Genomic DNA, 24,944 nt, shown 5'->3' with positions numbered 1-24,944 from the left:
ATGGTCAACTGCATCCTGGGCTGCATCAAAAGAAGTGTGGCCAGCAGGTCAAAGGAGGTGATTCTGCCCCTCTAATCCTCTCTGTGAGGCTATGTGATATAATCTACATGGTGGCAAGTTTTTTTCTCATATGACTGGATAGTAGGAAAACCTAGATAGAGCTATAAAAATATTTCTGTAGACAAAAAGAAAGAAAAAGCTTTGAGATGCTACTTATGGTGATTATCTGAGATGATGATAATAACTACAAAGAGAATGCAATTCTCATTGAACAGAACTGGTCAGGAGGATGATTTCATATAACATCGTTTGTCACAGACTCTTACATTTAGTATCATTGTGATCACTGGCAAGGAATCTGTAAGTGGATGTAGCTGAACAACCATCACAGGAATAAAATAAATGGAAACATAAATAATATTATACAACTAGATTCTAGAAGTAGCACTCAGAGAACATGAGGCCATTTCAGGGAAGTTACATGAGTTTGATGCGTTGATGTTTATTATGGAAGAAATTAAAAAATTTGCACCCTGTAAGGCTCTAACAGAGGAAGAGAGCACTCAGCATAGGACGTGTTTGAAAACACACTGACTGCAGAAGAAGACGTGGTACAATTAGATGGAAGGAAGCCCCTCGAAATAATCAGGTCTGGTTTATATTCACATAGAAGTTCAAATACAGCTTAAGCATGAAGTACCTTACTCTTGTAGTCACCTTTTGGAGTAGCCCTGGTATCCAGAGACAGAATGACAACTCTAACATTCTAAATAAAAAAGTTTTGGTGGGAGCAATGTGGGAAAGCACAGGCTGGTCATTCTCATTTCTGTACTGGGCAGATTAGCAGAAGCTTTGGTGAAGGGCAGGGTCTGACAGACTCTGGGTGGGGCGGTGCTAGAGTTCAACACAGCTCTGTTGGCAGATGTCATGACTTTGTAAGGCTTCTTTGAGTCCTTTTGGAGCAGCAGCAAGCATATTGATGGAATAGTTGGGTCTTCTAAAACAATGTACTAAGGTTTCCAAAAGGCAAACATTCTCCAAGGGTGCTTAAGGTATTGATGGGGCAAGATGAAAGACCATAGCATGGATTAGTCATTGGCTGAAAGATAAACAGAAGAATGACTTGGTTAGAGACAAACAGTGAGAGAGTGTGTGAGAGATGATACTGTGTTATTGAAGGTAGTGTGGCGGTCAGTGGCAGGCAGAGTAGACTCATAGAAGGACTTTACAAGACCCAGGTAACAGTGAAATGGTAGGTAAAATCTAATACAGCTAAATGTAAAGTGACCCATTGGAAAAACAGTCTGAGGTTTGCATTAACATAGTGGGCTATGTACCTGCCATTTCCTAATGTTTTCCATTGTGATTATCTTAGGTTTTACCAGATTTAAGTGGGATCCATACATGTTTGTAGTGATGGAGAGAAAGTCATTAAATCACACTTTTTATATGTGCATTTCAGGACAAAGAGATAATTCTCTCAGTCAGTCCACAGTCATTTCTGAGTGAGAGAGGAAGGTCTTGAATTGTACTGTAATCTGTTCCATTAACCGAGTAGTAGAGCAGTTTCCATTTTTAGATCACTTCACAGTGTGCAGCAAGGGAGCAATTACATTACCTCCCCAATACAATCTGGGCTTGACTGTGTATATGGGCTTTTTAATTAGCCCCATCCCCTGCACACATATTTATGCAGGAAAATTTATTCAAGAAAATGCACTTTTGGGTACATATCCAAGTTTTATGCATAAAATAGCATTGGATATGAAAGAAAGCAGAACCATTTCAAATTTTTATGTCATCCAGACAAGAAAGAAAACAATATAATGCAGAAAAAACCAAATGATTGAATATTCATGAGAATAAAACCTATTTAAACCAAAGTCATTACAGTCATTACATTTATAAGCAATCCACAGGTTGAAATTTGTGTGCTTTATATATATGATAAACAACTGTAAACAATAAAGTAAAAGCCAGTCAAATAGCAGACAATTTAACAGTAGCAAAAAAAAAAAAAATTAACAGCACTTTTTTTTTTCTGAAATTCTCTGCACTGCTTTAATATATCATGGGTCTAGAATATTACTTGCAACAGAGCCTTGTTTAATACATATGGGATCTTGCTCTGGAATCCAAATTTCTGATGCCCCTGGGTATTGATGGTGTTGGCAGGTAGCTGTATCACTGATTATTATAGCACAAAATAGTCTTGCCTCATGGCTGATAGAAGGGGCTGGGGACATACGTGACTTATTTGGAGATATAGTCCAGCACATTAAACACCTCAGATTAATTCCTTGCTTGGCACTGCAGTTTTATCTGAATGAATTTTGTTGCTTATCATGCAAATCATTGAGGAATCCTGTCTGTATTCTACAGAAAAAAAACATGACCCAGCTAGAAAACCCATATACATAGAAGCTATGATTGTCTCTGCTCATGTAGGAGAATCAGGGCTAGAATAGGAATTGCTTGCCTAATTTGTTGGGGTATAGTCTTCTGTCTAGGTTTTAGCCCCTCATACACAGCTTTTTTCATATGACTTAGAAGCTTTCATGGATGCTAATATCCCTCACATTTCCAGCATATTAATTATCTACATGCCTGTGACATTGGTACATTAAAGTACTACATACAAAATAGTGGCAAATTTGTAATGGGAATAATAATAATATAATATCAGAAAGTGGTGGTAATAGAAAGATGGATATAATGATAGTAAATGGTAGATATTCACAGAAATTAGAGATTCTTCTTATTCAGAATTCTTTGACTGGAAACAAAACTGTAATTCCATGTCACCTTAGGCTTGCTTGGAAAAATTAAAATCTTTAACAGAAGGCTGTAAATAATATAGGCACAGATGTTACTTTTGGTTGTCTTCTGTCTTCCTTACAAATATAATCATATCCATTTGGTCAGGGATCAGAGAAAATGCAATGTAGCTGCTCATCTACCAGGGAGCCCAAAGTAGGGGAAGGTGACTGCTTAGAACTATTAACTGCAAAAGTCCAAGCCAATTATTGTTGAATTAAATTATTGAAAAAAATTATTGTTGAATTAGAAACATATGTGAGGGTGTAAGCTTTTTTTAAACAATATAGTACAAATACAAGGGAAAAATTTGTCTAATCATGCATCATCTCAAGACATATTACATCTAGCTCTTTACCAAGTGTGTAGTATTGTTATGAAGTTGTTGAATACTATTAAGATTGTTAGCTGACAAGCCCCTAAAGCCATCTAACAGCGAAGTTTCCTAGATAAATTGCATTGTGTATCCAAAATGTGCAAAAGTAAACTTCTGTGTATGGTGTTTTTAATTACAATAATATTTTGCAAAACTAGTGACTAGATAAGATTACCTTTGATTAAGAGGACTAACTGTAAATGCCAAACTGTACATGCCAAACTACTACAACAATAATTATTGCAATCTTGCACTATTTTCAGGTCTTGGAAGGAGCAGCTCCCATATATTTCCAATACAGAGCATCTTGGAATCAACAGCTAAAAAACCGAAATGGTAAACCTATTACCTCCATCTGAAACTCATTACTTTTCCTTAATAAGATATTTTTTCTTATAATTGTTCCCACTTTTAAGGATAGCAATGAATTTCCTAAAGGCAAAATTTGCTCTGTATTTTCGTGCAGAAACTCTGTATTTTATCAGTCTAAAGAACAGAAAGAACCTCAGGCTCATTGGATCTTGAGACTGCCATGTGAAAAAGGACAAATAGACTTGGTGCAGGCCTTTGAAACAGATAAAAAGGTGGGTTTGTATCAGAAGAAAGTTAAAAACCATATTAACACTTCAGAGTGTGCACTTGCTGATTGATGAATGTGTGTTGATACTGAGGAAGACTGTAGAATATAAAATGCACTTAAAAACTATATTTTATTGCAGGTGTTGTTCCTTTTTTTTTTTAAGATCGTCCTCTCAGTAAAATAAGACTCATTATTTCAGTAAATTTCATTAAATTTTAGTGTCCCTTCATCTATGCAAGTGCAAGCAAACTGTCAAATAAGTGTTTGTTTAGCTGTAGATCTGTTTTTATACCTGAGATATTTTATTTTTATGTTGTGTAATTCTAAAGAAATTGCTTGATGAGCGGCATGAAATTTCCAATGTTTTCCAATGTTTTCTCTCTTCCTTCGTCAACCTCTTAATTTTTGACAGATTTTTTTTTACCTAGATGTTCTGCTTTTTAAGAGTCATCAGATATTTCTTTTCTTTTGTCTTAGTTAAGAAATGGTTATCATTTCCACTGAAACAGGCCAAACCATGTGTCACTTACTCATTCCCCCCTCCCTATGTCCCCGTGGTGGGCTGGAGAGGAGAACTGGAGGCACAAAAGGTAAAGATCACGGATTGAGATAGGAAGAATTTATTGGAAACAGCAACAATATTAATAACAGAGTGTACAAAAGAGACAAATGATTCACAAGCGACTGCACACCACACAGAGCCCATTGATACCCCCAGTGCTCCCTGCTATGGAAGAGACTCCTCCGGGTCCTAGTCATGCTCCTCCTGGCTACTATAAAAATTAACCCTGTCCTTGCCAGAACTAGGACACTTTTATTTTAGGATTTCCTGTCCTTAGGAATAGCCAATATAATGCACATAATTCCATATAATGAAACCTGTAGTAGACAATAGCAGGCACTGAGGATTTTGTAAAACTGCCTTTCTCTTGAGGTACATGGATGTTTTTGTATGTCATATAAATGGAACATTCTTCAATATTTTGCTTTTACTTTTTGCCTGTGTCTTTTCTCGCTTAAAATTATATTAACTATCTGCTTTGTTAGCAACTTTATCTTGGCATGTAGAGTTTCTTATTCATACAGATAAAGTATGCCAGTAGTGGGCAGTTTTTCTTCAAGAAATTCGTACAAATTCTTTCATGCTGTATCTATCTTTGAAAGCTGTTTTCATCATTTGTTTTGGTTTTTTTTTTCTGCAGCAAGACACTCAATTGCATCTTGGTTTTGTCTCCCTTCTACTTCCTTCACATTTCCATAGTAAAAGACTACTTTGCACTCAAATAATTATAACTTCTATATAGCTTCTATTGTAGCTTAGTAAGGAAAGACACAATTAAATGCTTTCTAAGTTTCAAAATCTAAAAGTTTAATGCATGCAAAAAAATAATATATACAGGAAGTTGGCCTTTATATCTGCAAACTCTGCTGTCACAGTATATCTTAAAACTTCCTTGAAAGTTTCAGAGCCTTTATAAAAGCTTTAATTATGACTTTTAAAGTTACAGTAACTTTTATACCTATATAGCTAACAGGAGTGTGTAGAGTATATGATGGTTTGGAGTATGTCTGCTTCACTTAACACTGTACTGTACTGTACTGATGCTGTAGGTCTCAAAAGGTTATGTATATTAATGCTTTGACAAACCTAATACATACTTTCAGCTTGAAATATGTGTCAGTGGAGTTCGTTGATGATGTTTTGACATGAAATACCCCATCTGTAAATTACATCTTCATTAGACATCATGTCTGAAGAAAGGAGCTTTAAGCACTGACTCTAGTAAAGTATCAGAGTCATGTACCCGAGTCATGCTGTGAAGGAAAATGTAACATCCTGGAGTGACTTCTAAGAGGCTCAGCAATGGAAAGTGTTTATAAACACCCTTGCTTGGATTATTCTTCAACTTAGATTTTTATTTTATGCCAAAAATCAGTTACTATGATTTTGGTATATGTGGTACCATTCTGAGGATCAAAATATGGCAAAGTTGCTGTGAAGCTCACATAGCTGGTCACTGGAAAAGGGCGGGTGGTAAAAAGCCAATGGATGTACCCTCTTGCCTGCTTGCTGGTATGGGAAGCTCTTAAGTACTTTGGAACTTTACTTCCACACAGTCAAATGAATGCAAAACTTTCTCCTTGGATACCAAACAGCTTCAAACTCAATAAGTTTAACTTAACAGTTAATTGCTCTTACATTCAGGTGCACTAGTAAATCCATCAATATAAAGATACTAGACTATTCATGCTTCAAAGGTCTTCTGTCTCAATTAAAATGCAATCAATATACTCTCAATCTCACTTGCTCATATGCAAGTTATCAGCCAATTGTGTATTCACCACTGTGCTTTACTAGAATAATTATTTTCCTGATATCTCAACTTTAAACCTCTAAAATTTATACTGAATTTTCATAGCAAGACATCCTTTACACAAGAAAACAAAGATATTGAAGACTTCACTGAGACTAAACTGTAAATAGCTTCCTTTGTGGCTACGGTCAGTAAGATAGAAAAATGTCAATGACATTTTAGAAACTCAAAGCTACAGGCACCCTGTACTACCAAACCTGCACATGTGACTTATGCACATGGATTTGATTGTTGTGCAAGCTAACAAAATAATTCACTTCGCTACTGATGATCATGAGGTAGATATGGAAGAGTGAAGACATAGAAGAATACAGATTTCCACTAATGCATAATTAAAATGATTGATTCATGATCAAGAAACTGTTTTCACTCCCTGCCCTGAGGAATCCTTCCCCAAGTATTACTGATTCTTGGTTCAGGCTTTGACTTCTTTGCACTGCTCTGTTGCTTTAATATTTAGTGAGTAAAGGGCTGCCATTGCATGGGATTGCATACCCAGGAATCATCTTGCTTCAGGTAAAAGGGTGTCACACCAACGGGATCACCACTGTTGCTGTCATAGTGCCCACAGACAACTTCATGATCTTCAATACCTCTATTGAAAGAGAATGGTTCTGCACTTCAGCCTGCGCAGAGGGGTGATTTTTAACCAATCTAATAATCCTTCTAAGAGGAAAACAAATGAGGAACAAGACTAAAAGCATACACAGATCTGAGCATTAATCAATTTTTATCTTTTTACATATTGTATATATTTTTATGAGGGATGAAGTCACAAGTATTCTGTCATAATTAATATTGTGCTCCAATTAGGAGCGATTTCTCCAATAAGTCCAAGGGGCATGTAGATGACCCCTCTTCAAAGATGAGATGAACTTACAGAACTGCTGATCAAAATCCTGGAGAATTGGGAGACTCCTGGGGGACCGTTGTGTACCTTTGGGGTTTTAAGAGTCTACATGTTACCAACACAAAGGCATTTTGTTGCCTATAGATTTCTATAAAATAATAGAGGTTTTTCCCTAGGGTATTGCTAAATTAATTCCAGAAGTACAAAACCAAAAAGGTGAAAAATTATTTTTGCAAGGGCTAGAAAAGAAACAACAGTCTTCTGAAAAATCCAGGAATACTAAATTGCAATTAGTAAAATGAATACGTGTGTTGACTTATCTTGCTGGCTTATAAGATCTACTTTCTTATTGGCTTACTGCAGGCCCATTTGAGGGCTGTCTTGCTGCTACAGCAATTTCATTCCTTTGTGGAAAGGTTTCAATATCCTTTCTTTTGTTTTAATGTCACCTTGCTGCATGACTGACCAAAAAGGTATCTGGTGAGAATGGGGATATGAGGATCTGGGCCACAGTAATATGTTTTTTACAGAGTGTAACTTTGAAAAGGACAATTTATAAAATATAACATTATCTTTTTGTCCATGATTCATGAGATATTTCCAAGTAGGAAAACACAGGTGAGACAATTTTTTGAATAGTGACAGTATTATTGACTACTGTGCATCAAACACCCAGTGGTCTGTGATTTCTGCTGTGACATTTACTGCCGGCTTGCCAGAAGTTGCATCACAATTTTCAAAATATGTATTTTTCTTTTCATAGAGCAGATTTCTCAGGAATGTATTTACTATTTTTAAAATCCTTTAATAGCAAATAGAGCTAGTCAAGGATGAAAAAAAATCTCATAAATACGTGGTGGTTTGTTTTATTCATTTATGATAGTATCTTACAAGGTACCATGTGTATTCCAGGGATTTTGGAGCTATTTTGTCTGCTGACACTTTACACATTTAAATAAAAACAATTTATATAAGTACAGTCAATTTCCAATTAACTGTGTTTCTGAAAGTATTCTTAAAAATCTAGTTATGACTAATGTGTTGAATATATTTTATAAATGTGTTATGAATTTCTTTTCTGAAATGATTGTAAAGTACATAATTAGATATAATGTATACCAACAGGGAAGCTGTAACTGCTGAATATTAAATAATTTCTCATTTTTTAGTTACACTTTTGACACTTAATTGACCTTTCAAAAAAGAAACAGTGCATGCATAAATGTATTTAAAGTCTACTACTTCTTGAAGTAATGGTTTTTCTCAGCTTTGATTGAATTTAGAAATGCACAGTTAGCAAATTTTTAATTGCTTTTATATTTGTTATATATATATATATGTTAGGATTTGGACTTTTTTTTTCTTTTTTTTTCTTTTTTCTTTTTTTTTCTGTTCTTCATTTACAAACAACTTAAAATTGTGAGAGGAGAATGATTTGTAAGAAAAGCATGGGACCATTCTTGCAAGCTGTACCCACTACCTGAATGTGCCTGGGCATTTCATTGAGATCTGGGTAGGCACATTGGTTTTGGAATTCACATTTCTACACAAAAAATGATGTCTGGATTAATGCAATAATCTTATCTTCCAGAAATTAGGTACTGTAGCTGGAGTTTGGGGAGAAAATACATTCATATTGATAGCTGAATGTCCTGGTTTCTGCCAGAACAGGGTTTATTTTTTGCAGTAGCCAGGAAGGGGGCATGGCCAGGACCCTAATGTCATTTGAGACCACCTCATGCCATTGCCAGGGGCAGGGGAAAGTGACTCTCCTCTCTTCCTGGGAGAAGGGGTTCCTTCTGATCGAGATAACCTGGGGGAGGAACCCGTCTGGTGTTGTTTGTTGTCATGGGCTTTCCATGTGAATCCTTTTCTATGCTTATATCTTTTGTTATTAATATTGTTGCTGTTACTGTTCATTTTCTTATTTAATTGCTGTTTACAGTAAATTGTTCTTATCTCAACCTGTGATCTTTGCCTTTTGTGCCTCCATCTGGAGAGGGGGACAGGAAACAGCACATGGTTTTAGTCGGAGTACTAAATTGGAGAATACCAACATTAAACCATGACACTGAGCTATCCAAGTACATTTTGTACATTTGTCTCAGTACAACTGAAACTGCATATCTACAGGTTTGTAGGGTGACAGTATTGTCTATGGCATTTTTGGAAGTTATCCACATTAGTCATCTGAATATTTATGTCTGTCTTTGGATGCTTGTGTTTATATTCTTAGTATCCTGCAAAGTTTTCATTCTTCTAGGGGAATTAGATAATGTAGCATCTCTGAGAATTGCTCCTAAACCTTTCATGCTGTTTTGGAATAATTTGTGTCCCTTTGGTGGATTTTACATAAAGTGTCACAGTTACACAGGAACGTATTTTCTAGCCATAGATTTTAAGAAATACCTTCTGATTCTCAGTCTAGAACTCTTGAACCTTGTCTCTTCCTACAGTCTTTCTTCCACCTATCTTCAGTGTTTCTGTTCCAGTGAGGTCTATAATTCTCTATAAATTTCATCTATAAAACTACTTCAGACAGTTCTTTACCAGTCAATGGTTTTTCTGCTTTATTTTTTGTTGCTCCCTTTCTTTGTTTACCTGCAGCATTAACTTGATCTGAAATACAAAGCACAAATGTTAGAAAACAATTATGTGGATTGTATTACATTTGACTGGCACAAAATGAGTAGAGAAACAAAAATGATGAACGTTTCTGTTTTTGAAGAAAACAGGGCATGAGAAGATGGGAATGGTCTTGTTAAATTGTTTTCAATATTAGTTCCATTATTGCAATTGACAACTAATTCTATGGTGATACTTTCTCTTTTTTCCTGTTGGGTATATGGAACTTGGAAAATATTTCACTAAAACCTCTTAGAAACTTCATGGAGAACATGGACTTTTCAGTAGTATGTTTAAACTTTTCAGGCACTTCAGCCACAAATACATATCATCTAAATGTGTATATTTTTGCTTTCATATTTTTTAAAATTTTATGCTTTGTTTACGTTGGGACATGAGTAGAAATATAGTGTTTTGTTTTTTTTATTAGTTGTGTTTTACAGCCCCTTTTATTTTGAAGGTTTTATGTTAACAAGGTTTTTAAATAGTGTTTTAAATACATTTTATATACAGTGTCTGAGATTACAAGCAAATTTACTGAAGCGTTTACAGTGTTTTAAAGTGATCTCCAGTAAAAATGAAGGAACCTGTTGCTAACGCTCTGTGGTTACAAAACTTATGTGGAAATGGTGGAAGAACTGGTTTACTGTTCTTGATCAGAGCAGGATTTATGTAATATTGATAATTTTTTTATAATGCACACTACAGAAAAAATTCTTGGAGGAGCCCCAGTTTCTGTCAGTCTATGTGCACTGAACAGAGGCCTAGTCTAATTCCACTGTCTGGCTGAGTTAACCTGTCATTCTTCTATGCAAAATGCAAGACCTTTAACAGGAGTTATTGATCCAGACGTGCTTCATAGAAGTCTATGGTCTCATCTTTCGTTTGGGCTACCAGTTTCAGTCTTATGATCTGAAAGTACACTGAGCATTAATATCATACTATAGTGTCTCATCTTGGTTCAGACAAGACTGTCTAGGAGTCAAGGGGTGTTTTTTCTGGTACAAGATTTTGCAATCTTTTCTTCTGAAGAGTTTATGTTTTCAAGAATTGTTATTTTGCTTTGGAAATTTCCTGATCAGGTCTAATCTTACATCATTTGGATATTCTTAAAAATTCTTTGAATGAAAAACAAAAACGATTTGTTGCACATTGTTTTAATTGTGAAAAAGTGAGACAGACAGTAATACCTGGATGTAAAGACTTAAACTCACCATCAGTGTGTAGTGGTCAATTAATTCTAAAAGCTTCATCCATCCCTTTTATTTATTTCAATATATGTTTTATTCCTGCTTGCAGAAATTGATATTCCAGAGGAAATTGGCTACTGGAAGTATGAAGTTATCTGAAAAAAAAGCTACATCAGCAGAGGTAGAATAATCAGGCAAGATACATAATTTTTTAAAATAGATTCTTGCATCAATTTTAGCAAGGGCAACCTCTGGTTAGACTCTTAAACAGCTCCCTTTATCTCTCTCTCATGACAATGAGAAAGAGAGGAAGATGCACACTCTGCAGGCTAAAAACGTTTTACAGAAAAGGTAAAATAGATGTGACCAATCTTGCTACATATACCCATTTTCACGGAGCTAACAGTTTGGCACTAGTAGTACTTAAATGCTGTCCTGGTTTCTTTTTTTCTAAGTGAAATTTGGAGGAGTATTCTACACTGTTTGTTTTAAAATTTTTTCAGTGGGAAGCTTAGTTGCATTTTTCACCCTTGTAAATTATGTTCTAGAACTGTAAAGCATACTGCTGTGTGAAAAAAACCCAACCAAACCCTCTTGTTTTTCTATGTGGGCATTTATGAAAATATTGTCTTGGTGTTCATGACGTAAACTTAAGAATTATTCTGATTTGTGTAAAAAGAGATCAGCCTGCTCATTTGATTGCAATAATTAATTGTCTTTGTCTCTTTTTTGGAGTGTGATGCAAGACCAAAACCATCCCTTTCACTATCACATGGCAAGGCACAGGAATGCTCTAGTGAAGCATCTGCTTTTCTAGACAGATTCTGTGAAAGGAAAAATTCTGCCTGAATATAAAGTTTCATAACATAGGGAATTGAGATTCTGTAAGATACTCTAGAAGTAATTCCAAGTGTTGTGATTAAAACTGTTTATAATATTAAAAAAAAAATCGACAAAACAGGAAGTAATTTGTCTTGTTTTACACACACACAGTGGATATTCTGCAAATAGCTGGGTCTGGAATTTTAACATGTATCTAAAAGCAAAGCAGAATAGGATTTTTCTGAACCTTCTTATCGTATCTTTGTTTAAAGTGTAGCTCTGCTTACAAAACCATATTCATATTACATCACAGAAGAAGGACAGAACTATAGATGTATTCTTAATGACTGTTTGGATTTCTTAAAAATTAAATCTAGATTTTTACAAAATTGATAAATAACAATTCATGTGTTATAAATAACAATTTACCTCCTGATGCAAAGTAGAAATAAATTCCTTGTTTTGTTTTGCTTCTATGTGTGGTTTTTGATTTACCTATTAACTGTCTTTATCTCAACCCACGAGTTTTCTCACTTGACTCTTTCAGTTCTGTACCCCATCCTACCAGGGGAGTGAGTGTTGGTTGGTTGCCAGCTGGGGTTGAACCATGGCACATGAGCAGAAAGTGAGACTTGAAGAACAAACTACCCCGAAGGGTTTAACAAATGATAACAGCGGGATGAACTACACTTACAAAAAATCCTATTATTATTCTTCATATACTTTGCTGTTTTGCACAAGGCTGTGTTTCCTCAGCTCTTTTTCACATTAAAAACAAGAAAAACACTAAGATGGAAGCTAAGCCAAATCCTGCTGTGCAGTGTAGCTGCTTTCGATTTCCTGAAAGGGGGAGAGCCCTTACCCTCTCCACTCCACTTCTTGTTTACCTTAAACCTCCATTTAGGAAGCATTTGTAATAACTATTACATATTGCTCCATTTTAAAATCAAGTTAATTAGGGCAAGGGATGAACACTCTTCACACACTAACTGAAAAGTTCTTCCCCAACATGTTATTCTGATGCTCTCTGTACTGAAGCTGTGCTTTCACACTCCTGTGGGCTAGACCTTAAAAAAAGTCATCCTTAAAAGCCTTGAAGCCCTGTATTAGCCTTATCAGTGAACTATTTCATTAACAATGTTCAGAGAACCTCCCTTAATCAAAGGTACAGGGAGAAACAGCTCTGCTAAAAATCCACCTTTGGGCTCCAAGCAGATAGCAAGAAGCAACCAAAGTGCAAGAGGATAAGCTTAGTCATTGTTGCCCTGTTCTTCAGTGGTTTCTCTACAGTCTTTATCTACCATAACTGAACTTGCAGACACTAGGAAATATTGTGATTAACTTTTGGTCCTACAGACCTTGGGTTAACCACGCCTTTGACCTTCAGCAGCCAGAGATGTGCAGCAAATGCATCTGTAATGAGACATGGCAATGGGAAGATGCTTTTCAGGGCCCTCAATGACTACAGTGGCTCAGACGGAGAGTTAGCAGGCTCCAGTTTGAGTTCCTGGTTCCCAGTCGCAGCTTAAAATTGCCTTTTCTAAGCAAAGCACTTAGATTTAGCACATGACAATACACCCTCATACAGTAGCAGTAGTAAACTAACTTATCATGCATAGGCTATAACACCACAAAATATGGCTGCTTTTTCATCAGTTATGAAACGCAGATTGCCAGAGTCCTTCCCCCAAAGAAAGGGTAATGTGTCAGGTCAGCCAGCCTGCAAATTTCACCACAGTTTATCCAGTTTCACAAGTTTTCTCCATTTCTTTGCATACCAGCTGTCCAGTTTGCTGAAATTAGAACAAAATAAAGACAAATAAATTTCTAGGTATTTTTATATATATATATATTAATTTATTTAAATAACATTAGAGAGATATACGGGGGACTGTACAGGCAGTTGTGTAAAAAATTTATGTGCTTAATTTATGTGTAGAGTTTGTTGTTGTTCCCCAGCTGCACATCTATTTTACTTTGGGTGCCTATGCTTGCAGACTTTCAATAAACTCAACAGTTTTCTTTATTCTTATAAATACACCTCAGAATGGCAGAGCAATTAATTTCTATAATGGGTAAGTCATTTGACAGAAAGTTGCCTAATGATAAGGAAAACATACATCACTGGATAAAACCCATACAGCAAAGTGAAAACATTCAGTCATTTAGCATAATTACTGTCCTGAATTCTCATAATACTGCTCTGCTTATAGATCAGGGCTGTTATAACATCCCTTGCCTTCTTTGGGTCCAAGATACTTCAATTTTGTCATATGGAATCCTGTATCTTATCTGTTTTCAGTCTCACCTACACATGATAAAAAAAATTGTATCTTTTTTATGACAAGTCTTTCTCTGAGTCTACATCTTTATTTTCTTATTTGGGTTTTTATGTTCCTATTGAGAGTAAAACTCAAAGCTGACTCTTCAGGAAATTGTGCCCTTGCTTATAAAGCAAAATTTAATACAAAAGTAATCTAAAATTTATTATTTTATTCACAAATTTTAAGTAGCTGCCTGGTGGTTAGTCAGGACAAGATTAAATTGCTAGGCAAAAGTCCCACCAGTGCAAGTGATGACAATGTAGTCGAGGTTGTCATTGTATATCTCTATTATCTCTATTTATCCTTAATGAATACCAGGATGAACTTTAAAGTCAGGTTCTAATAAAGTATTAGCCACAAAATAAGCCAGCAAGAACAACAAAAAGGAGAAGAAGGAAAAACCCTAACTTTCTTTAACACTATTCAAGAATGTCAGAGGTGTTTTTCATTTGAAATGGCAGGTTGGCAATCTGTAATTCATTGCTGACAAGCAGAATTGTAAGTATTTTAAAACTAAGCAGATTTTGAAATTGTTGATTCTGTCTAAAACTCAGTCTGGTTTGTCTGTAGCACTGAATAAATTCATTATTTACTGCTAAAAACCATGTAGACTGACAGTTATTTTTATCCAAGAAAACTACATCAGAGAAAGGGAGTGTTACCCTTACCAGCTGGCTTTTTAAGTACTGAAGAGAAAAGAAAGTTAGAGCTACAGTAAGTGCCCTGCAGGCAAAATCCAGGTTTTTTATGGCTTGGAATGGTGGGTGTAACCTGAACTGTAGGCCATAGTAAGAGAGAAGAATTGAAAGCTGGGGTTAGCAATGGTGTTTTGTGACAGTGCCTGTTGACAGATGCTCTAGGGCAAAAGAAGGTCCTTGATCTAAAGGTCAGCTGAAATAGGAATGTATGTATTTTCCTATCACTTGCTTGTGCAAGATTTGGCATTTTCCTTCTCCTGTAGATCTAGCCTCCTAGCGGAAGTCAATGCTTATAAATATATATTTAATAAATATCAATTAAAATATAAATCCAAATAACTGATAATTCAAATATAGCTTTACATAATATGTGTAATAAAACTATCAGAGATACATATGTATCCGAGATATATATGCATACTATTCAAAGGACAAATGTGTTCTTTTATTTGCCTGAACTAATTAGGAGACAATGGAAATTACTACATAGGTGCTTTGAAAAATAATATGTGTTCGTTTATTGTTGTTACAGTATTTCTTTTGTGTGAACATATTGGTTTTATAGTTCTTGATATAGTGATGACACGAAGATTTTTACCTCTGCCTCCTGCTGCGATATTAGATTAGAAGCAAACATGAAAGGTATCTTGTGGGGCAGGTTTCAATAAAATTGGAATTATGTTATTTGTTGGTAAAAGCTGAGAGAAAAAGGATGGATACCATTTATGACCTTTTAGTTTGTAACCTGAGGGCTGAAAAGAATTATTTCATCCAGAAAAAGAGAAGTAAAAAGAAGATAGAATTAAATATTTTAAATTTTGGTTTGAACTATTATATTTAGAAACTTGCCTCAAAATAATTGACACCAATTTTAAAATCTCTGAAAAAAAAAGATAGCAACTGGAAAAATATAGTCTTTGTGGCTGAAAATCAATGTGTTTCTTTTATTTGTCCTCCTTGGTTTTGTCAACTGATGGCACAGTATAACTGGTACATGATCAGCTTTCTGTCCACCCTATGGGTAGTTGTTAGCCTGTTACTTCTCTTTAAGGCTTTGTAGTTATCATGCACCTATTCATTAGTTGCATCTTCCCTGGGGCAGCTCTTGAATTATATGGAAGCTACAGAATTTCAAAGATCCAGAACTTCATGGATTGTCTGTTTTTTGTTGTTTTGTTTTTTTTTTCTACTCTGCCCACCCTAGTAATCTTAGATCTGTGTTCTGGGATGGGCAAAGACTCATCACCTGTTTCTGTCCACTTGGAAAACAAAGATTTCCAAATAGATTTTTTTTTAATTTTTTTTTTCTTGTCAAATGAGGGAGATATGGAAATATTCAGGGAAATTAATATTTTTATTTTTACTCTTTGGGAGTTAAACTGTCTCATCACTGATAAAGTAAGATATGATCCATTAGTAAGAATACACACATTTCTTTGTGTTTACTTGTGCAGTCATGAACAATTACACCAAAGTTCTTGATGGAAAATCTTTTTCTGAGCAATCATTATTAATGATTTGTTTCACTCATAAAGAAAAGGCCAACAGAAGTAAATAAGACTCAAAAAGCTTTCTGGCTTCATTTGAACATTATATTCACCACAAATTAAAACTGCTAAAAGGCTTGTCTAACATGATGACTGTAAGTAATTTAGATTGTTTTTGTTATCTGTATTGTATTTTACTCAGTGAGCCAGACCCTATGGAAGAAATGAACTGTGTCAACAAGTCACGGATTTCAGCCCAACCGCATAATTAAAAAATCTAGTGAATTGAAAAACACCCATCTTGATTGTGTGAACAAGAATAGCTCACTGGAGTCAGTGGAATTACAGCAGTATAATTCTTAAATTTATGGTAGAAGGATGACACTTCCATACAAAGCTATACAATACAGGAAAATTCAATACAATTAAAAAGTAGTACCTTACTGTTTAACTAGTACTGTCAATTCAAAGTACCAATCTACTCCTAACTAAGTGAAACCCCCCAAATCCAACTATCTCCAGGTCCAACAAAAAATCAAACCAAACAACAGAAAAAACACAAACCAATAGAAAAAAAAAAGAAAAAACAAAGATCTTATTTAACCATACAGTTACAGAAACATGTATGTTAAGAATTTCTGATAACACAAAAAGACAGAGGAAAATGTTGGTAAGAATGATGCAGATTTACCAGCAGACTGGAAATGTAACATAGACTGTATAACAGCAGTGAAGGGAATAGGGACATTTTAAAAGCAAAATTTTAGTGGCAGTCTGTAAAGAATAAAAAGAACACTGACTGATATTAGTGGTGTGTTTAAGAGCATATTTGGCTGAGTAGTTTGGCTTTCTGTGTATGTTGTCTGCAACAGATTCAAGGAACAATGTACAATGAGGCAGTGCAAGCAAAGAAGTAACATTAAGTTGAAAGAATATAAATGTGTTTGTAACTCAAGCAAATAGGCCCTGCTCTACCAAAATATTTTGGGCTTTATTTGTTCTATGAAAGATGAACACTGTCTTTGTGCATTTGTTGTTCTTAAAATCCAAGTTCTTCTACAACCTCCTTCTGAAATTCAAGTTACATTGAGATATCTGTTGTTGTAGTAACTATTTACAGCAATAAGAGAACTGACGTGTTTCTTTTGAGAGATTCACAAATGTTTGCATTTTTGTTGCTTAAATTATCATATGAATAATTGCACATTGAATTAAACCACCTCTGTGGAATGATCAAAAATTAATTGCATGATAGTCAAGTTATACCCTTATGGTCTTTGCTAGGAGTACTTTCAGAATTATGGATTACTGAAAAATAGCAACATAAAAACAAAATGAAAAAGTCAAAGCTGGTAATAGTGATGGAATAGATAGTTGATTCTTATGCGCAGTGGTAAAACAGAAGAGAAATCTCACTTTGACTGCACTGAACACAGCTGATCTATTGGTCATTATTATTATTAATACTAATATATATTTTGCAGTCAGAATGTTTCTGCAGCCTATAAACAATTTATTCTTCCTCATTAACACCTGCTTCCTTGCTGCTGTAAGAAATATTGAAAAATTTTTCTCTGAAGTCAGGTACCTTGTGTAAACATATCTGAATATGTGCTTGTAAAGCTAGAATGCAGAATCCTGCAAATAAGAGCATAAATATTGCTTGTAATGTTTCAGACATTCTTATTTAACTACACACGTGCCAGGATATATACTACTTTTTAACTCGAAGAACTCTCTCACACTTTTGTGCTGTTTTGTGTGTCTGTGTGTTTTGGTTTGGTTTTTCATTTTCTTTTTTTCCTCTTTTTTTCTCTTTGAAATTTTGTTTCAATGAATGTTCTGGAAGGAAGGTATTCCATTAAAAAAAAAAAAAGGATCCAAAAATAGTTTTTAATCTAACAGATTCTACTTGCTTAAATCTGCTCTGGTTAAAAATACAAACCCCCTGCATCTTCTGTGTGTGTGTGTATTCCCTCCTTATATGTTTACAGAAGTGATTAACAATAAACTGCTTTTACTTTGGTTTTACTGTAGCAACATCAGAGAGTATACTGATATTGCTATTGCTTTTTTTAAAGACCTTAAATGAACTAATTACACTGGCACCATTTCTATGCTAATTTACCGACACTACAGACATGAAATTGTTCAACTAGCTATCTTAGGATTCTCTTTTGTAAATTTGGGAGCAGTGAGCAGGTGGTCATATCAGATGTGTTCATTTTGCAAGACAATACAGTTATATTGTTATAGAGACATTTTAATAAACTGCTAGTAGATTGCACTAGATATTTATTGAATGTTATAGACACTGCAAGGTCAGCAATATCTCTTATTGACTGTAGTAGCTCATCTCTGGAAAAGATGGTGCAATAAAACTATCTCTGTTTTCAATGCCTCCAGTAAGTACGTCATGCATTTGGTGTTATTTCTTTATCTTCATCAGCTGATAGTTACAATTAAAATTGCATTTTGTATTGGAATTTTTTTCTCTGAAGCATATTATGATTTAACATAGATATTTTTCTCATATAGGCTCACTAATTGTATAGAAAATATTATTATGTCTTATCATTAAACAGTGGTTGCTTGGTAACTTCCTCAATCATGCTTCATACTTTTTCTCAGATACATTTTCATGTGTCTTTCTGCCAGATTTAACAACAATAAGAATGTTTTGAGTAAGAAAAACTTTTGTTCAGAGGAGCTTCATTCCTTTTCACATATCTGAACATACTGAAAGTCCTTCCAGAGGAAAGAAAGATAATATTAGAAAAACTAATGTTAATACATAAATGAATAGTGAAAATAAAATTTTAATTCCTTATACATCAAACTTTTCTGAAATTACTTTACAGTAATAAATATGACTATTTTGCCATAAATAAGAGTTTTGAAATGGGACAGAATTCCAAATTTTGGAACTATACATTTTTTAAATTATTATTCTGCCTTTAATACATGAAGATATCCCACAAAGGAAGAAAGTTTCTTTTTCTATTCGTTGGCTTATTGGAGACAAGGCTGAGAGACAAGCTTTTCCAATCTGCTCTACTTAGGTGGGTTTTGTATGGCACTCAGCAAATCCATTTTCATTCTGAGATACTGTTTTGAGTTTTACAGTAGGACACATGAATGCACACTTGATGATACAGTTAAAGGAAAGATCTTGGGTTCAAGGTGAGAATATTAAAAACAATCCTTTGTATTATATTAAAAGATATCCAAGGAGAAATGATTTAATTTTCAAAGGAAATACTATATAATGCATAAAATAAGTAATAGAGACTGGGTTGGGCAGCTATTTTTTTATTTTGTTATATGTCCTGGAGGAGTGAAGAGGAATTGATACCTTATTTCAGTTTCTTCTTTCCTTTTTTTTTCTCAGTAGTTTGAGAGAAAGGTCTGCAAGAAGATGTCAGATATTCTCATAATTTCCATTCATCACAACTAAATGGGAATGAAAACTTTTCTTATTAGCTACTTGAGATGATCAGCTGCATAGAGTCACTTTTAACTACTTGGGTTAATCAGTTTCTTGGAGTCAACCTTGATTAACTTGATAGGTAGAAAACTGTCCAAGTCAGTATTGAGAACTAATTAATGTAAGCATAAAGGATGCAGTAGACACAGGGAAAAAATACTGGTATCTCAGTACTTTTTCTTTTTCTGTGGCATCAGCAGTCTTACCACTCTACTTCAAAAAATAGTAGAACTCCATCTCTCCCTGTGAACCAAGAACTTTGGCAAAAATTATGGAACATTTTTTTTCTGACTCTAATATATAATGTCATACATCATACATTATATATATATATATATATGTATATATATATATATATATACATATGATATTACTTTGCTTCAGTCAGATGGTTCGGCGTCTGTGGCTCTATCTTGTGCAAAGCTTCCAGAATTTTCTGTGAGTGTAGGACAGACCTTTAATGCATTGTTTTAGGCATCAGACAAGAGCTACACTATCTGAACATAAGGCTCTTTGATCAGAATGGCAATCTTTTGGACTTGGGAGATTCAAAGCTTGTTTGGTTTTTTGTTTTAGTGAAAACATGAGACACCAAAGCAGCTCTGGGGCTGTTACCATTGAACACTTGTACAAGAAGCGAGAACTCAGCAAAGTAGTGGGAAACTGGGAACTCTTTGGGGCAGCCTCTGCCTGTACTATGGTGACTTGTGAGTTATGTTAACACTGTCCTTTCATTTCTGAGACAACAACCAAAATTAAAGAAAACAGTCTTGACAAAGGCATACTGCCAATCTTGTGTCTTAATTCTTTTCTGCTTTTTGACCATGTTTCCACCACAAGTGCTGCTGCTACACTTAGCTTTGCCTTTTTTAACCCAATAAATTTCAAGAATTTGTGGAAATAGAAAGTGCTCCACTTAATTGCTGAAATACTGAAACCCTTATAAAACAAAAGTCACTGTTATGCCCTTGACCTGAATTCTTTGTTCAATTCTAGTCATATAGATGAAGTCTAGACAGCAGCTGCCGGAGTAATCAGAAAAGTAGGGTGGTCATTTTACCAGAGTGCTGAAAGACTGTCTTTTTCTGTCTAGCTCATAGATCATATAATTGCTTGCTAGAAATTTATCAAAAGGAAAAACAATGGTGGTCAAACACCACAGAGAAATTGTCCCAGTCAAAGAGCAAATGCACATGACACAGAAGATCAAGGACAACGGAAACAAATGCAGCAAAAATTAGAATAGTAGGGACCTGGCAGCCATCATAAGAATGAGTTTTTGAAGTAGGTTTTCATTTAAGTCCATTTTGTCTGTGTCACCTAACCCCTTTGATAAGTGAGCCCTTCTGAAAGGAATTGGACTGTAAGATACAGATTGCCTCAGGAAACAAGGAGTTAGACATGATGACAACGGAAGCTGTTTTCATAGGTTTATTTGTAATATAGTATCTTAAGCACCTTGTACCATGCCTGGGTATTATTTACAGGTGGCTGCTCTTATTCTCTTTCAGCTCAGATGTACGGCATGCCTTATATACAGTAAAATTCTAGATGTTGTCAATGTGGCTGCATTACATTACTTCAGGGCTTATCTTGCTCCAAAAGCTTGTAATTCAGGCTGGTATATTCAGAATGGTTGTTGGATTTGGGTGTCTAAATCACATTGATGTTGCATATAAACATCAGTAGTTAGATATATTGGTTTGAAGTCTGCACTCCTTAGCTGTGAATAGATTTGTGATTTAACAGTGTAATTTGGGATTTTGAAAAATGGTTTTCTGATCTTAGTTCTATATTTCAGTTATATTTCTGTTATATTTCTGTGTATTTATTAGCATTGCCTATTAATTGACATAATTAAATATCATACAATCACACTGATCTTACTTCTTTTCCTGAAAATAAGGAGTTTGTTCATGAATTTGTTATATTTCAACAAGAGGGAACCAGTTTTCCTTGGAAGTTATTCCAATTAATTGACATGAAAGGATCAAGATTCACTGCACTAACTCTTTGTAATTTTCGTTACCTTTCATGCTGCTATTTTTTCCGTTTCGTGACCATAAAATCTTGTTTTATTTTAAGAGGGTCTGAATTTTAGAGGGTGTTTCTGGTATAAAGTATATAAAACATAAAACTATATATTTACCAGAATTAGGTTCCCACAAAAGTAATGTCTTTGACTTGAATAAGACACTTTAATTGAACGACTGCTATTTAAAATCAGCAACATGGATCAATTTAATTCTATTTTCCAGGTAAATGTGCTGTTATCATGGATTGTTGCTGTGGTCACATAAATAAAATGGTTATCAACTGCTTGTATATACTGCTTTCACATTTACACAGAGAAAAAGTGGGCTGAAGAAGGATCTGACAACTAGAATGAAAGGTGTCTGCTGATATAAAAGATAAAATCTTTTTCAAGGAGGTACAGTATCTTCTAGGTTTCAATTAAATTTAATTTCAGTGTCAATTCATTAAAGTGTTTTATTTTCTAATGTCAAAAAGGGTTAATGAACAGTAATTTTGCTAAAGTTAATTGCTCTTCCATAAAGTTTTTCAAACACTTAGATACAAGAGAATTCAGGATGAGACCCTGCACTTGGCAGGTAAAAGGGCAGAGATCCCAGTCATCATTATTTTACTTCTTATAAGTTAATTTTTCCTGTATGTGCAGCACTTAGGTTGAAGCTAATTGTAAGAGTCTCTATTTGAACTTCCTATTCCAAGTAATCTAACATTGAAAAGTTTAATTTTTCAACTAAAATTTACTTCTGTCTCTGTGTTTCTGAAGGAAAACATATGTTTGCTCTCCTGCCATTATCTCTGTACACATATAAGATCAGTTTCTACAGCTTTTTCACTTGGTAAATATTCTACCTCCTCCACAGGGGCTCAGTGGTAGGATGGATCATGCTGGTTTGGCAGAGAGCAGCTCCATCTTCCCTCTCCTCCATGCGCCTGACCGAGGCCAGTGTAGCCTCCTTGGCAACTCCAGTTGCCTGTCTACAAACCTTCATGTGACCCGTCATTTCATCAGCACTGGTTTTTTATTTAATTCTGGTTCATGGACAACAATTTCACATAGTTTTGGAATTGATGTTAATCTGTAGTTACTAAGTTTAGTAATCAGTCCAGAAGCACACATATGGCCATAATTGGTGAATATTTCTGATTAAGGCTGTTTTTAATCATGTGCCTTCAATGTATTCTATATAGCTACTTTGGACTCAGAGGTACATGATAACTAGTATCCATGCAGCTATCAGAACTCACATAACTCCTGACTCATCTTAGGACATTTATCATATACACCTTACTTTTCCTTTCTTGTAGTCTTTTGTGGATATTCAGATCTGCAGCTGGTTTAACTGTTGTGTCAACATTCCTTAGATTTTTTTACTGTAAAATGACCAGTAAAGATTGTGTTATTATTATAGCAGCACTTTTGTGATTTTACTTATGAATGAAACCAATCACAGTTTTCAACTAAGATGTTTTTTCCTCAGGAAAAAGCACTGAAAATAGAAGTCTATAAAACTTCATCTCCATTTTTTTCCCTGTTTAAATAAAATGTAATTCTCTATGAACTTCTTCTAAAGCACTGAGAATCCTGTTAAAGTCATATAATATAAGACAAAATATGGTAACATTATTGCAATTGAGGCAGTGATAAAGACGTCTGAAAGTGGCAAAAAATGAAAATGAAAATCCATGAAGCTGTATAACTTTTCTGTTATTCTCTGGTGACATCTGTGTGTATTTGTGCCTGTGTATATGTGTGACTGTACACATACACTGATAGTTGTGTGTGTGTGCGCATGCGTACCAAATATCTTACAATTATTTTTATTTTTTTTTTCCTTTTTCTTATCCGGGACACTTTAAGATTATTTTATCCATTTTCTTTCCTCAGTTGCCTGTTTACTTACACCACAAAACTTTCAAAAGATATAATTCTTTCCCTTTGCTTCTAATAACTGCTTGCAGAACAAAGCTTCACTGAGAATGTAAAAGTACCTTGAAATAATCCAAAAGGAAGAAGAAATCAGAATAAATTTAGAATAGCATTACAATGTATCAAAGTGGCTGCAAAAATGTTTCTTAGGTAAGCTATAATTCTTTTGCTGTTGTTAATTCTGGATAGTCTATGTGCATAAATTTGAACTACATCAACTAAACGCACTTGCATATATTGGTCTCTTTAGTCAGAACTCATGATAGGTTTTTTCTGAGTTTAAGTTGCCTTAGAGAAAATAAATGGCACCTAACACAGAGGAAAATCCAGGAGAAAAAAGCTACAAAATTGAAAAACTTCTAAGTAATTAGGTCATAAATGGTTTGCACTAGCTCACTACATTGAGAATAATTTCTTTTTGTAATCAATCTTTTTTTGCTAGATGAAATAATCTAGGACACAGAAATGACATCTGAATTTTTTTTTACTTCTAAAATACAATAGATTGTTAACAAGATCAAGTAAAGGTTTGATAAATTGAGTCATTATGTTATTTCTGTGACAACACAGGCAATGTACCTCCGAGTGAAAGCCAAATTGCTGAGTGCTTTCTTCTGAAAGTGAAGAATTGCTAACAGAAGTTTTACATGGCATTGTTAAATTTTCTGTTGATATCTTATAAATAAGATTCAAGTCTAGACAATGCTTGTTTGCTTTGCAAATGTATGATTTTGCAATTAACATAAAAATGAAAGACTTGTAACATATCCTGATTGAAGAAATTGCCTTCTAGGCACTATTACCTTCTAGGCAATAGTTTAGAATCTGATTAAAAAAATAAATTCCAAAAAGTCTCTGTTAAAAATGTTTTTGTACTGCATTTGCATTTTAAAAAATTTTAAGAGACAAAATATTTTACTAAAGCTGCAAAATATTACATTTTTCTTCTGATTATTACAGCAATTCACTACAGAAACAAAAACTGAGTCTTGAGTTGTCATTTATCATAATGAAAATTTATTATGAAACTGATATATGTAAACGTGAAAAAGTCTGAAGAGGGATTTGTACAGGACTGACGCTTTTTTCCTACTTTAATGAGGTTACAAAGTCAGAGCAGACAGATAGAAAGAAATTCTAACATTAAAAAAGTACTTAATATTGGAGTTCAAAAAGTTGCCTGAGTCAAAACACTGTAGTTTGAAGACTATAGCCTGAGAAACTAACATAAAGAGTCACACCTCTAAGGTAGAAGGAAAATTACTACAAACATCAAAAGGGCTCAAAATAAAGATGTTGAAGTGGAACCTGTAAAAGAACATAGGGTAGCCATGGCTTATTATTAGTGGATA

The sequence above is a fragment of the Chiroxiphia lanceolata genome, chromosome 4 (genome assembly GCF_009829145.1).
Source record: "Chiroxiphia lanceolata isolate bChiLan1 chromosome 4, bChiLan1.pri, whole genome shotgun sequence".
NCBI classification, from domain to species: domain Eukaryota; kingdom Metazoa; phylum Chordata; class Aves; order Passeriformes; family Pipridae; genus Chiroxiphia; species Chiroxiphia lanceolata.
Note: the sequence above shows the minus strand (reverse complement) of the source record.